The sequence below is a fragment of the Taudactylus pleione genome, unplaced genomic scaffold (assembly GCF_031769625.1).
Source record: "Taudactylus pleione unplaced genomic scaffold, aTauple2 ptg000682l, whole genome shotgun sequence".
NCBI classification, from domain to species: domain Eukaryota; kingdom Metazoa; phylum Chordata; class Amphibia; order Anura; family Myobatrachidae; genus Taudactylus; species Taudactylus pleione.
The window spans coordinates 2,539,957-2,553,228 of NW_028285084.1; positions in this window are offsets into that span (position 1 = coordinate 2,539,957).

The window sequence follows — 13,272 nt, forward strand, 5'->3', positions numbered from 1 at the left end:
GAGATTTTAGTTAGGGTTGGGATGAGCACTGGAGACAGAGCTTTACTGATTTGTGAGGGTATAGGATCTAGAGGAGAGGTAATAGAATTAGAGGATGAGAAGAGTGTAGATACTTCATCTTCGTTTGTGAGATCAAATGAAGAGAATGTGCCAGAGGGTTCAGGTAGGGAATTGAGCAGGTCACTAGCGGAGGAAGAGTCTACCATTTCATTTCGGATCTTATCAATCTTGTCCCTAAAATAGGAAGCAAGATCTTGTGCACAGATATTAGCAGGTGGTTTGGGTGATGGAGGGGTAAGAAGCAGTTTAAATGTATTAAAAAGTCGCTTGGGGTTAGAAGCTTGAGCAGAGATTGGAAATGTGTTTGTTTGGCAGTGTCCAGAGCAGTACGATAAGAGTTGTAGATAGTCTTATATGTGAGGAAGTCACTTTGAGTATGAGACTTTCGCCACTGACGTTCAACTTTACGCGAGAGTTTTTGTAGATGCCATGTTACGCTAGAATGCCACGGTTGACGTCTAACTCTACGTGATGTGTGATGGGTAGCTGGAGCTACTTCATCGAGGGCTTTTTCTAGAATTTGGTTTAGGTGTGATGCAGCAGTCTCAGGAGAAGTGAATGTAGAAATTGGTGAAAGTTGTTGTTGTAGAGAGGTAGATAGTTGTTGAAGGTTAATGGCATTAATATTTCTACGGGTTTTAGGTTTAGGTTTGGTTGATTTCTATGATGTTGATGTAATGGAGGAGAGTGTGCAGGTGATAAGGTTGTGATCTGAGAGAGGGAAAGGAGCATTAGTGAAATCAGAAACTGAGCATAGTCTGGTGAATACAAGATCAAGACAGTGGCCCTCCTGATGAGTAGAGGAGTCAGTCCATTTAGTCAGTCCATCAGTTTAATGAACCTGACTCAGAAATCTGAGACTCCTCTTCTGATGAATCAACTAGGTCTGACTCTGGAGGAGACATATGAAGACTCTTATGCCCACTCTTCCTAGGCCCCTGAGGAGAGGACCAAACCCCTTGACTGGGGCCGCCCATCCCAGGCCAACCAACATTCATAGGGGGTATCCCCATAGCGAGAACCCGCTGTGGGAATCTCACAGCCTGAGGTAACTCCATAGCTGGAGTCCGACCCTCTGCGACCTTATTAGGAATGACAGTACTTCTGGAGTGACAGCCACTCAAGAAGGTTCCGTAGTTGATACAGGATTTGCAGTAGTAACAGACCCACTAGGCACCTGTTAATTGCAATTTTTACAGAACCCTTCCAGATTCACATCCTGTTCTGATAAGCCTGTAGCACAGGACTTACAAAACACCAGTACTGGAGCACTTTGTATTGCATAGTTCTTTATCAACTGACAAAACTGAAAGAACAAAGTAATGTGACTTTTTACTATCAGTGATGCACCCTACCTTCAAAAGGACAAGGGGAAAAACAGGAATAGTAGTACCTGACAGTTTGTGAAACATAGGCAGTGTACATAGAGCAGCTAGCACACAGTCACATTCAATGCATACAGATGCGCAACTGTGTCCGCAATGTGTACTCTATATCCTACCTTCTCCCACCGGGGGTTGGTTTAGTTGATTGAGTATTCTATATACCAAACCCAAGAGAGGTATACAGAGAGACTGATCCAAACCTCTGAGAACTCTGCTGCAGCCGATGAGCAAACTCTAAACTGCGCGCTTCCATGCAAGAGGTCATTTATACCAGACGCTGGAATCCTTTAGCTGGAAGTTATTTTCTGGGGTGAGGAGTGGCCGGGAGAGTGCCAATCTCCTCTAAACTGCATCTATTGACGGCCAGGGACGCTGCACTACAAAGTGGCAAAACGCTGACTGGTGCGCACTAGTGTGTCCTGCCACCCATCCCCGGCAACAGACAATAAGGCCCCCACTGCCGTAGTGAGGAATCATCTGTTTTATGAGTACAATTCTCACACGCAGCGGTCGCTCAACAACCGAGGCTGGGGTCTGCTCGCGCATGATTCCCCGAAGGGAATACTTATCTGACATCTGTTTTCCCGACTGCAGTCCCGGACCTCAGTGTCTTCCGGCCACCAGCTAAGCCATGCTGAGGCCAACTGAAAACACACAGGGCAATACAGCGATCTGGTGTATCGGCCGTCGGAGGAGGGAGATGGAGTCGCAGTAGAGCATCTTTCCTGGTGCCAGAACAGCTAAACTCATGAAGTTTCATAACTTAAGGTAAGAAAACAAACAAAAAAAAAGCTTAGGACTGCCTAGCAGTCCCACTGTATAACAGGTGCGTCTTGCCGCGCACCAAATGAAAAAAACTGAATGCCTGTGGCTGGGAGCGGGGGATATAGGGAGGACCAGTGCATGCTGGGAGCTCCAAAGCTTTGCTGTTTGGTGCAATGGACATCATCCAACTATATATCCCACTGTAATTCCTGTGGACCCTATGGAAACTGAAGAAGAAAAGAGAAAGTGTACCCCCCTTTCTCCCAGGAACATGGGTACATCATAAATTCCAGCAAAAGTCAAATGCCTTTTCAACAGCACCAAAACAGACAAAAGCAGTGTGACAAGAGAGACTTTAAGAGATTCAACAATGGACTCATTAGATCCAGTCTTGGCAGATGATATCAGTAAATAAATGTCTCAAACTCTTACTAGATGAATACCTATAGTAGAGGAAAACATTTGTGTCAGGTTGGCATATGATACAACTGCAACTGGAAGTACTCAAACAATGGGATTGCAATCCAGAAATTCTTTAACAACTTCTAAGACTGACTGGACTCAATATCCGTTATTAGGAGAAAATATGAGATATGGTAAGAACTTACCCTTGTTATCTCTATTTCTACGAAGTCCATAGGGTTCCACAGGATACCTTGGGGTATAGGTGTGACGTCAGTCGCAGGGCACCAAAGAGTTAAGCTTTCAGCCTCCCAGGATGCACTGGGTCCCCCTCCTATACCCCGCCCCCGAGCCAAGGCACCTCAGTTAGTTACCAAGCCATAGGCCGGAGGAGGAGAAGGAAGAGAGAGAACAAAGATCTGGACACACACAAGAATCACATTCTCACCAGAGGGAGACAGAAAAACCGGTGACCAGAGCAAAGCCCATCTGCAGCACAGGTGCGACCGGGCGGGAGTCCTGTGGAACCCTATGGACTTCGTAGAAATAGAGATAACAAGGGTAAGTTCTTACCATATCTCATATTTTCTACTTCAGGGTCCATAGGGTATCCACAGGATACCTTGGGGATGTCCCAAAGCAGTATCCTTTAAGGGTGGGGACGCTCCTGTGCTGAAAGGAGAATCCGCCGCACGAAGGAAGCATCCTGAGAGGCGAAGGTGTCAAACCTGTAATACCTCACGAAGGTATGGACAGAGGACCACGTAGCAGCCTTGCAGATCTGGACTGCAGAGGCACCACGTCGAGCTGCCCACGAAGGACCCACAGACCTAGTGGAATGAGCCTTCACAGAAGGAGGAACCAGCAGGCCTTCATGAAGATAAGCTTCAGAAATAGCCATACGGATCCAGGCTGCCAAAGTTTGCTTTGAAGCAGGCCAACCCTTTTTACGGAAGCCATAGAGGACAAACAAAGCGTCCGACTTCCTAAACGAAGAAGTGCGGTCAACATAAGTCCTTAAGGCCCGCACAACATCCAAAGAGGCCTCACCCACGGAAAGACCCGGTGAGTTAAAGGCCGGAACAACGATTTCCTCGTTAACATGAAACTGGGAAACAACTTTGGGAAGAAACTCGGGCCGAGTGCGGAGCACTGCCCTGTTCCCATGAAAAACCAAGAAAGGGGGTCTACAAGAAAGAGCCCCTAACTCAGAAACACGTCTGGCCGAAGCAATAGCCAGAAGGAAAACAGTCTTAGCTGTTAGCCATTTAAGATCCACTGAGCCCAGTGGTTCAAACGGCGGTCCTTGGAGAGCCCTCAGGACCACAGCTAAATCCCAAGGCGCCACAGGTGGAACAAAGGGCGGCTGAATGCGGACAACACCTTGCATAAAGGTGCGCACATCCGGGATTGTAGCAATCCTACGGTGAAACCAGACAGACAGGGCCGAAACCTGTACCTTCAAAGAAGCAAGGCGAAGCCCATGATCTAGTCCCGCTTGCAGGAAGGCGAGAATCCGAGACAGACGAAACTCCCGCGGTGCATAACCTCTCGGTCGACACCACTGGAAGAACGTATGCCACACGCGATGGTATATCCTCGCGGAAGACGGTTTCCGAGCTCGCAACATGGTACGCACCACAGAGCTGGAAAACCCCCGGGACCTCAGCATGGCCGTCTCAACAGCCACGCTGTCAAAGACAGCCGAGTCAGGTCCGGGTGATGACAAGGACCCTGAGACAAGAGGTCCGGTCGTAGCGGCAACCGCAGAGGACTGTCCACGGACAGACCCTGAAGGTCTGAGAACCAGTGCCGTCTGGGCCACGCGGGAGCTATCAACAGGAGCGTCCCTCCTTCCTGTTTGAATTTCCGGATTACCCGTGGAAGAAGGGAGACCGGAGGGAACAGATATGCGAACCGGAACGTCCACCGGACGGACAGAGCATCCACCAGAGACGCCCCTGTGTCTCTTGTGCGAGACCCGTACACCGGCAACTTGTTGTTGTGCCGGGACGCCATGAGGTCGATCTCTGGAAGACCCCATCTGTCCACCAGTAGTTGAAAAACGTCCGGGTGCAGGGACCATTCCCCTGGATGAATGTCCTGGCGACTTAGAAAGTCCGCCTCCCAATTGAGCACTCCCGGGATGAAGACCGCTGATATGGCCGGAAGATTGCGCTCCGCCCAAACCAGGATCCGAGACACCTCTACGAGAGCCGCCCGGCTTCGGGTTCCTCCTTGCCTGTTTATGTAGGCCACGGTGGTAGCGTTGTCCGACTGGACCTGTACCGGGTGACCCTGGAGAAACCGATGTGCCTGCTGGAGAGCATTGAAGACCGCACAGAGTTCCAAGATATTGATTGGAAGCTCCGCTTCTGTCGGAGTCCACCTGCCCTGGAACAGATGTGGACCCGAAACTGCTCCCCAGCCCCGAAGACTGGCGTCCGTAGCCAACAGGACCCAATCTGGAATCCAGAACGGACGTCCCTCGCTGAGGTGGGTCGTCTGTAACCACCAAGCAAGGGACAGGCGAACCTCCGGGGTGAACACAATCGTCTGGGACTTCAGAGACTGAGGCAGCCCGTTCCACTTTGACAGGATCAGGTGCTGCAGAGGTCTGGAGTGAAACTGGGCATATTCCACCATGTCGAACACCGACACCATGGAGCCCAGTAACCTCATCGCCGAGTGTAGAGACACCTGGCAGCTGTGCAGACAACTGCGCACCTTTGACTGCAAAGCAGAGATCTTTTCCTCCGTCACGAAGATCTTTTGCTGTCCAGAGTCCAATAAGGCTCCAAGATGCAGAATCCTCCGAGACGGGATTAGAGTGGACTTCTGCCAGTTGATTAGCCAGCCGTGCCGTTGCAGCAGGGTAATGGTCAGGTCTAAGTGGCGTAACAGGAGCTCTGGAGATCCCGCCACCAATAACAGGTCGTCCAAGTACGGCAACATGCGGACTCCCTGCAGCCGCAGAGAAGCCGCCATGACCGCCATCACCTTGGTGAAGACACGTGGTGCTGTCGCCAAGCCAAAAGGTAACGCCCGAAACTGGAAGTGGTCGCTGCAGATTGCAAACCTGAGGAACTGTTGATGGCGCAAAAGAATAGGGACATGCAGGTAAGCGTCCTGTATGTCCAATGACACCATGTAGTCCCCCGGTTCCAGCGCCAGAATGATGGACCGTAGGGTCTCCATCTGAAACTTCGGTACCCGCAAAGACTTGTTGAGTGCTTTGAGGTTGAGAATCGGACGATACGACCCATTGGGTTTCTGTACCAAAAAAAAGATTTGAATAGAAACCCTGGCCCCTCTGGGAGAATGGAACAGGCACTATAACTCCAGCCTGGAGCATAGTGTGCAATACCTTCCGCAGCTCCGTAGCCTTGTTCCGGTCTGAGGGTAGACCCGTGGTGAAGAATCGAGCCGGGGGTCTGTGCCGGAAGGAGAGGGCGTACCCGTGGGAGACCACCTCCAGAACCCAAGTGTCTGTTGTAGTGACCGACCAACACTGGGCGAACTGCAGCAGGCGGCCTCCCACCCTGGGATCCCCCAAAGGGAGGCCCGGACCATCAGGCCGCAGGCTTGTCATCTTGCTTGTGGGCCGGACGTCTGGTACTCCATGCCTGCTTCCGGGGCTTGACCGATTTCCTAGGGCCAGCCTGACGAGGAAACGACTGTGGTTTGGGCCTGCCCTGGGCCCTAGATGACCGAAAGGACGATGGTCCAGAACCAGAAGGAGCAGCGGCCGACGGGAGACAAGCCGATTTGGTTGCCGCCAGCGTCGCCACAATCTTATCCAGATCCGGACCGAAGAGAACTTCTCCGGTAAACGGCAAGGCTTCCAGACCCTTCTTGGAATCTGCGTCCGCCTTCCAGGATCGCAGCCACAAGGTGCGACGAACAGCTACCGCTGCTGAAGAAATTCTAGACACCAGAGTACTAATGTCTAGAGCCGCCTCGTTGATGTAAGTGGCCGAATCACGGAGATTGCCAATCAACTCCGCCTGTTCAGCCGGACAGTCAGAATCAAAAGAAGCCTCTAATGAATCCGCCCAGCGCTCCATCGCTCTGGCAACCCAGCAAATGCCCATAGCCGGCCGTGCTGCCCCCCCCCGCAAGGGAATAAGCGGACTTCAGGCAGATTTCCACCTTGCCGTCCGTAGCATCCTTAAGGGAGGACATGGATGGCATCGGCAATGTGGCACTACGGACAAGACGGGTCACGTGAGAATCCACCTGTGGAGGGGATTCCCACTTAGCAAAATAATTATCCGCGAACGGATAAGCCACCGCCAGGCGTCTCTGCGGCTGGTATCTTTTGCCAGGCTGTTTCCACGCCTCCTCTAAATGGTCCACCAACTGACCCGAAAGAGGAAAGACTGTGGCATCGCCCTTCACATCTTTGAAAAAGGCATATTTAGACTTAGCCGCTGGGGGAACTTCGTCCTCAATCACCAAGGCTGTGCGGACCGCCCGAATAAGTCCAGGAATATATACTTTGGACTTAGCATCAGCGTCCTTAGTATGGAGAGGTTCCTGATCGTAAGGATCCAGAATCTCCCCATCATCAGACGTCCCTTCGTCATCCTCATAAGGAGCGGACAGAGACGCCACCGGCCGTTTATGAGGCCGCATCACAGACTCCCCTTGCAATACATCCGACAAGTGCTGTACAGAACTCGTCAGGGAGTTAACCCACGCTGGCTCCTGAGATACCGGGAGCGGGGAAATAGGGAGACTGTGGGGTACCACCAATTGTCGTGGGAAACTCTGCATGGGTGACGACACCACAGACTGCTGGGACAAACCCATCGGAGTAAACGCAGGCTGCGGAGCTAACTGGCCCACTAAAGCTGTTAGCGCCTGAGCGAAACAAGCCCAGGGCGGCTCCTGTACCGGTGCTGTAACCGTAAGAGGCCGCGCCATGGACAAACACTGCCGGCAAAGGCCCTCCGCGCTACCCTCCCCCTCCGCTAACGGTACTTTACACGTGGTACACTGTAGCCGGAGGGGAAAATCACTTTCAGACATGATGGCACCACGTATGTGACCCCTCTCACCAATTATATATTAAATAGGCGAGAGACCACCCTGCAGCACCACACCGCAAGGGCTTAGCAGAAAGAACAGGGACAGTAATAAAGCTGACAGTTTAGAGAAGAAAAGTTACAGGCAGCGCTAGCACAGTCACATACAATGCAAAGAAAATCAATTCCTGCACTAACAGCGCTGATCACTCAACTACACAGACACAGGGCCTGGTAGGACACAGCGCTGCATACACAGACCTGACTACAGCGGAGGAGAGGTATGCGGGGGGACCCAGACCACGATGCTTCCGTCCAGTGCTTCCAGCAGCGTTCACCATGCGTTGGAGAAGATGGCCGCCGAGGAGCAGAGAGGAGGCTGGCCTGGGGGAGGAGCGCTGACACAGGGCCAGTCAGCACAGAGCAGAGAGGGCTGTGTGCAGCGGGGGAGGCGCCGGCTGTGAGACAGGGAAGGCGCGCTCCCCTTGCATGCATTTAACCCCTGGGACGCCGCAGCGCTACCGCTCTGCTGCGGTCCGCTGTCCCAGGGGGTAGTGGAAGCGCAGGTTGGTCGCCTGGCTCCACACTGCAGCCAGTCCCCAGGGAGCCCCCTGCCTGGGGACTTAGGACCATGTGATCAGCGGGGACCCACCGCGGGACCCCGCTGCCTAACTCTGTCCCCCTTGAATCCGGCCATGGTCCGGAACATCTGGGGTCACCGCTAGCTGTGACCCCAGATGCCCACCAGCATCCCCGGATCAGTACCGGAGTTCTGGTACCGGCGGGGTGTAGGGAAGACAGCATGGACGTCAGGACTGACTGTCCATGCTGTTCCTCCAGATGTGCAGCCACAGCTGCATGAAGAAAAAGCTTCAGGGGCTCTTCTAGCCCCCACTCCAACAGGTGCACCCGACTCCGGCCGGGCACCAACCTAGACTGAGGTGCCTTGGCTCGGGGGCGGGGTATAGGAGGGGGACCCAGTGCATCCTGGGAGGCTGAAAGCTTAACTCTTTGGTGCCCTGCGACTGACGTCACACCTAGACCCCAAGGTATCCTGTGGATACCCTATGGACCCTGAAGTAGAAAGGGGATTACCCTTTGAGAACCAGAATGGACTGCTAAGGACAGATTTAGCCAAACATTTGTGCTCAACAGAACACCAATGTTATGTATAGAGGCAAAAAGAAATATACTGCATGAGAATATTTCAGAAAGAAGAGCAGTGTGGTGGGTAATACATACCGTTTGGATCTCAACTAAAACAAAAATATCTAAAGACCTTTTCAAATAACTGGATGGCATTCATAAACAGACAATGAGCACCAAAAGCAAGGACATCATGATAGAAAGATCATAAACAATATAAGCACTTCCTGTAACTGCAAAGGACAACAAGCTGGCAGATGACATCAGGCGATATCAGAACCATCCAGGAAAATAGAGGTATAAAGGGCGGGTTTCACAGCGATACACCTCGTACAGAGTATGAATTAGTGGAGACAAATCACGTTAATATGAATTCACAGTGCATAACAAAGTAAATGCAAATAGAAACTGTCAAATGCTGCTAAATGTCCCTATAAATTGGTAATAGGTGCTGAAATGATGACTGCAATGAACAAATAGTGAACACTCAATTTATTGAACCTAAAAAAATTAAATAGGTCAGTGAAGTGGTATACACTATATTTGAACAATGGGCCTGATTCAGATCCGTTCGCTATTTGTGGTCGTTCGTTTGAAAACAAGGGGTGGCTATTCAAATGATCCGTACGCACATTGCAGTCTGTTCACACCTCTAAGTCTGAACGAGCGAGCAAAACATACGCTCGTTTATTTGTTAAAAACGCCCCCTGGCCGCTCGCACCATACGTCATGTCCGCTATTTATTAGATTAATCGAGTACATCGACCAGCGTATGAACTGCTCGCTATTCTTGTGGTTGGTGTTTGCTACCACAAATTTGCGAGCAGTTCTGGCTATAAAATAACCCAGTGACGTGGTCAATGACGCTGCTGTTTTAAATATACACACCCATAAAACGCCCGTTTTGACCTTTAAGCACGCCTGCGTTCGGATCTCCACTCCCCATTTTCAAGCTCCTTCCCCTGTTACCACCCATATACGCCTCATTCTGTCACTCAAAATAGCAGGCCCTCGCTATATTGCGTACCAACGATTTTCGGCCGCACTGACTGGTTCGCGCATGCGTACTAAAAACCGTACGCATGCGCAGATGTGCAAACATCGCTCGGAACGAGCGTACTGCCGCTAACGAGCGGCTCTGAATGAGGGCCAATGAGCGGTTAACATAAGGCTTAACAGTGATAGTTCTAAAGAAACATGATCATGAGAAAATAAAAGTGCAGGTGAACCTAAAAGCTGTCTAACGTACAAAATCACGAATGACCGGGGGAAAGAACCATACATACAAAACAAAAAAAAGAAATCAAATAAAAAGGAGGGGATTGGGAAGAAAAGGATAAGTAGGTAATAACTGGGAACACTCTGTTGCATTAGGTTATATTAGTCTACAAAGTCATATGCTGGTGACAGGTCAGAAAGTATCCAAACCAGCGCCTCCAAACAAAAGCGGCATCGCACAGTGCCCACCAGCACGCATGGTCGGCACACACAGGCAGCACGCGGTCGTCACGCTTACCCTGGCAGACATCCACAAGTCACCCCGGCAGCTGCATGGACCACACCAGCGCCTCACTAAGTGCACTGCAACTAAAGAGGCGAAGGACCTCACACCTACCGATAGGTCGGCTCTGGACACTGACATTTACTGTGGAATGCCACAGCACACCCTAATACAGAGGGGGACAACACAAAGCACATCCCTGCAATTTACTTGGCCCCGAAGACTGTTGAGCAAAGATCCAGCAAGGGGTAACTTGGGAATTGCATGGAAAGGGTCCCCCTAAAAGGGTCTACTTACATCCCCACCAAGTCTGTGCTCCCTTCCATGAGACTTCCTCCCATAAGCATACCAAAGACTGCTTGAACCACACCATGTGGAACTTTTATACACGTTTGGAACATTATCTAGTGAATGTACCCTGCAGTGGGTCCTCTTCACAGTGCAAGAACAAGATTGTACACCCCAATAAAGATTTATTCACTGAGCCAATCCCAGTCTGTTATGTACACCACCTCACTCCCACCCACAATACCACAACTCCCATACTACACCACACCTTGAGCACCTGTAAAGCTGGGTACACACTGAAAGATATATTGGCCGATCAATTGATCGTCCAATATATCTGGTGTCCCTTGGCCAGTGTGTACTAGCGATATGTCTGTGAGCGACATTGTTCACAGACATATTGCATCGGCTGTGCTACAATGCCGAAGGGCAGATATATCTGTCCATCGGCAAGTATATACGGGTGATCAGCCAATCGCCCGTACACATGAAGCCGCGGGGAGGGGGACGGACCCACCCCCTGGCCAGCGGGACCCGCGGCTGACTGGAAGATGATGGTCGTTCAGTGTATATGAACAACCATCATCTACAGATATCTGCAGATCACTCAATCTGCAAATATACAGTGGGTAAAATAAGTATTGAACACAACATTGTTTTAAGTAAATATATTTGTAATGGGGCTATTGTAATGAAATTTTCACCAAATGTCAGCAACAACCCACGCAATCCACACATGCAAAGAAAGCAAACCATAGATGTCCATAAATTAAGTTGTGTGTAATGAGTGAAAAAGTATTGAACAGGCTTACTGAAATGTTATTAATACTTCGTACAAAAACCTTTGTTACTAATGGCAGTTTCAAGACGCCTCCTGTATGGAGAAACTAGTCACATGCATTGCTCAGATGTGATTTTGGCCCATTCTTCCACAGTCTTCAAATCTTGAAGGTTCCGTGGGCCTCTTCTTTGAACTCTGGGCCTGATTCAGAGCCGCTTGCTCTGAATCAGGGCCGGGCTTTTTTTTTTTTTTTTTGGAGCGGCCCCTTGGCAGCTCGCATAGCTGTGGGTGACCACCCACAGCTATAGCGAGCGGCCATGATGGTCGCGATGGTCAAGACCATCGGGCTTGCGACGAGACCCTTGTGGTAGGGTCTCGTTCATCGCAAGTCCCAGAGAGCTTTTGGCTCTAAGAGAGCCAGAAGCTCTCCACTGACATCACTCGTGATGTCAGTGTGGCCGCCCCCAAACGGCAAGCGTTCCCTCGGGAACACCTCCGTTTGGGCAGCCACCCCCTGGCTAATCAGTTGGGACTTAACCATCTTATATTAATTTGCGCTGACAAGGGACAGGATTGCTTTCTAATTACTGATAATTTCAGCTGGTGTCTTGGCTTTCCATGCCTTAAAACCTAGACTGTTAGTGTGCTTTGAGGACCGTGGTTGGGAACCCCTGACCTAGAGGTACGATATCTAAGGTGTGTGTGGATCAGCTGTGTTCCTAGACGTACGTACAAACGGCCCCACTGAAAGATGTGTAGAAGTGCTCTGATGATAGCGTCTCCTAGCCAGCTGTTTATGTGATTAGTTGAGTCTTAGGTGTGCTGGTAATGACCTTCCCCAATAGGTCTATGGACCTGATTCAGAGTTGTATGTAAGTATAGTTTGCTGTTTTGCAGTGTGCTGGAGACAAAAATATCCTTACACTTTATGGGGCATATTCAATTGGGAGCAAGGTTTAGCAAGGAAAAAACCTCGTACCCAATTTTGGATTACCGCGGGTATGTGCTTTCCCTATACCGCCAGTATCCAATATAAAAAAAAAGTGGTTGCGGGGTTTTCAGCTCTGAAAACCCTGCGCCGCATAAAGAAAAAATATATATATTCTGCACTTACCTGCCCAGGGGTCTCTGCACCCTCCTCTCTATCTTCTCACTGGCGAGGGGACTGCTGCGTGGCTCCAGGGGCTGGTGGGAGGGGCAGATGTAGTTCTCCCAGCACCCATTCCGGGGGGGCACACATACACACACACTCAGTCATACACACTAACACACACACTAACATACTCCCCCTGCTGCAGAATAGCCGGCTTCTGACGCTGGATGCAGAAGACAACGCTGCAGAAGGTAAGTAATGAAAGGCTAATTAAGCTTATTGGAAACTTCCATTTGCTTAATTAGTCCTCAGGGGGGTCCCGCTGGGGTGCCAGAGCAAATCCTGTCGATTTTTTCCTAAAGTTAACGATTTTAGAAAATCATCACACTTGCTCTGTAGGTGCGAGAATAAAAACCTCCCGACGAGCAAAAAAAGAAAAAATCTGCTCCCATTTGAATAGCAAAAATCCCACACCTGCAGGAAAACCTCCCAGTTACAGGATTTTTGCTTTTCTCACCCCCAATTGAATATGCCCCCATGTATCAGTTGGCAAGGGATCAGCTTTTAAACTTGTGGATGTGTGATCTAACTTCAAAGACTTGTAGCCAAAAAGTGGTTGATGGCAAAATTCATGAGAAATATAGGGAAACGAGAGCCATGTAGTCTAAAGAAAGAGTTATACATGTAGACTGAATAAATATGTAGAAAAACATATGTACTCTAAACACTAGGGCCTGATTCTCAGTCACATGCAAGTTTGAATGCGGAAGTCCTAGCGAATATTAGCAAACTGCATTCATAAGTACAAGCATTTCTTACCT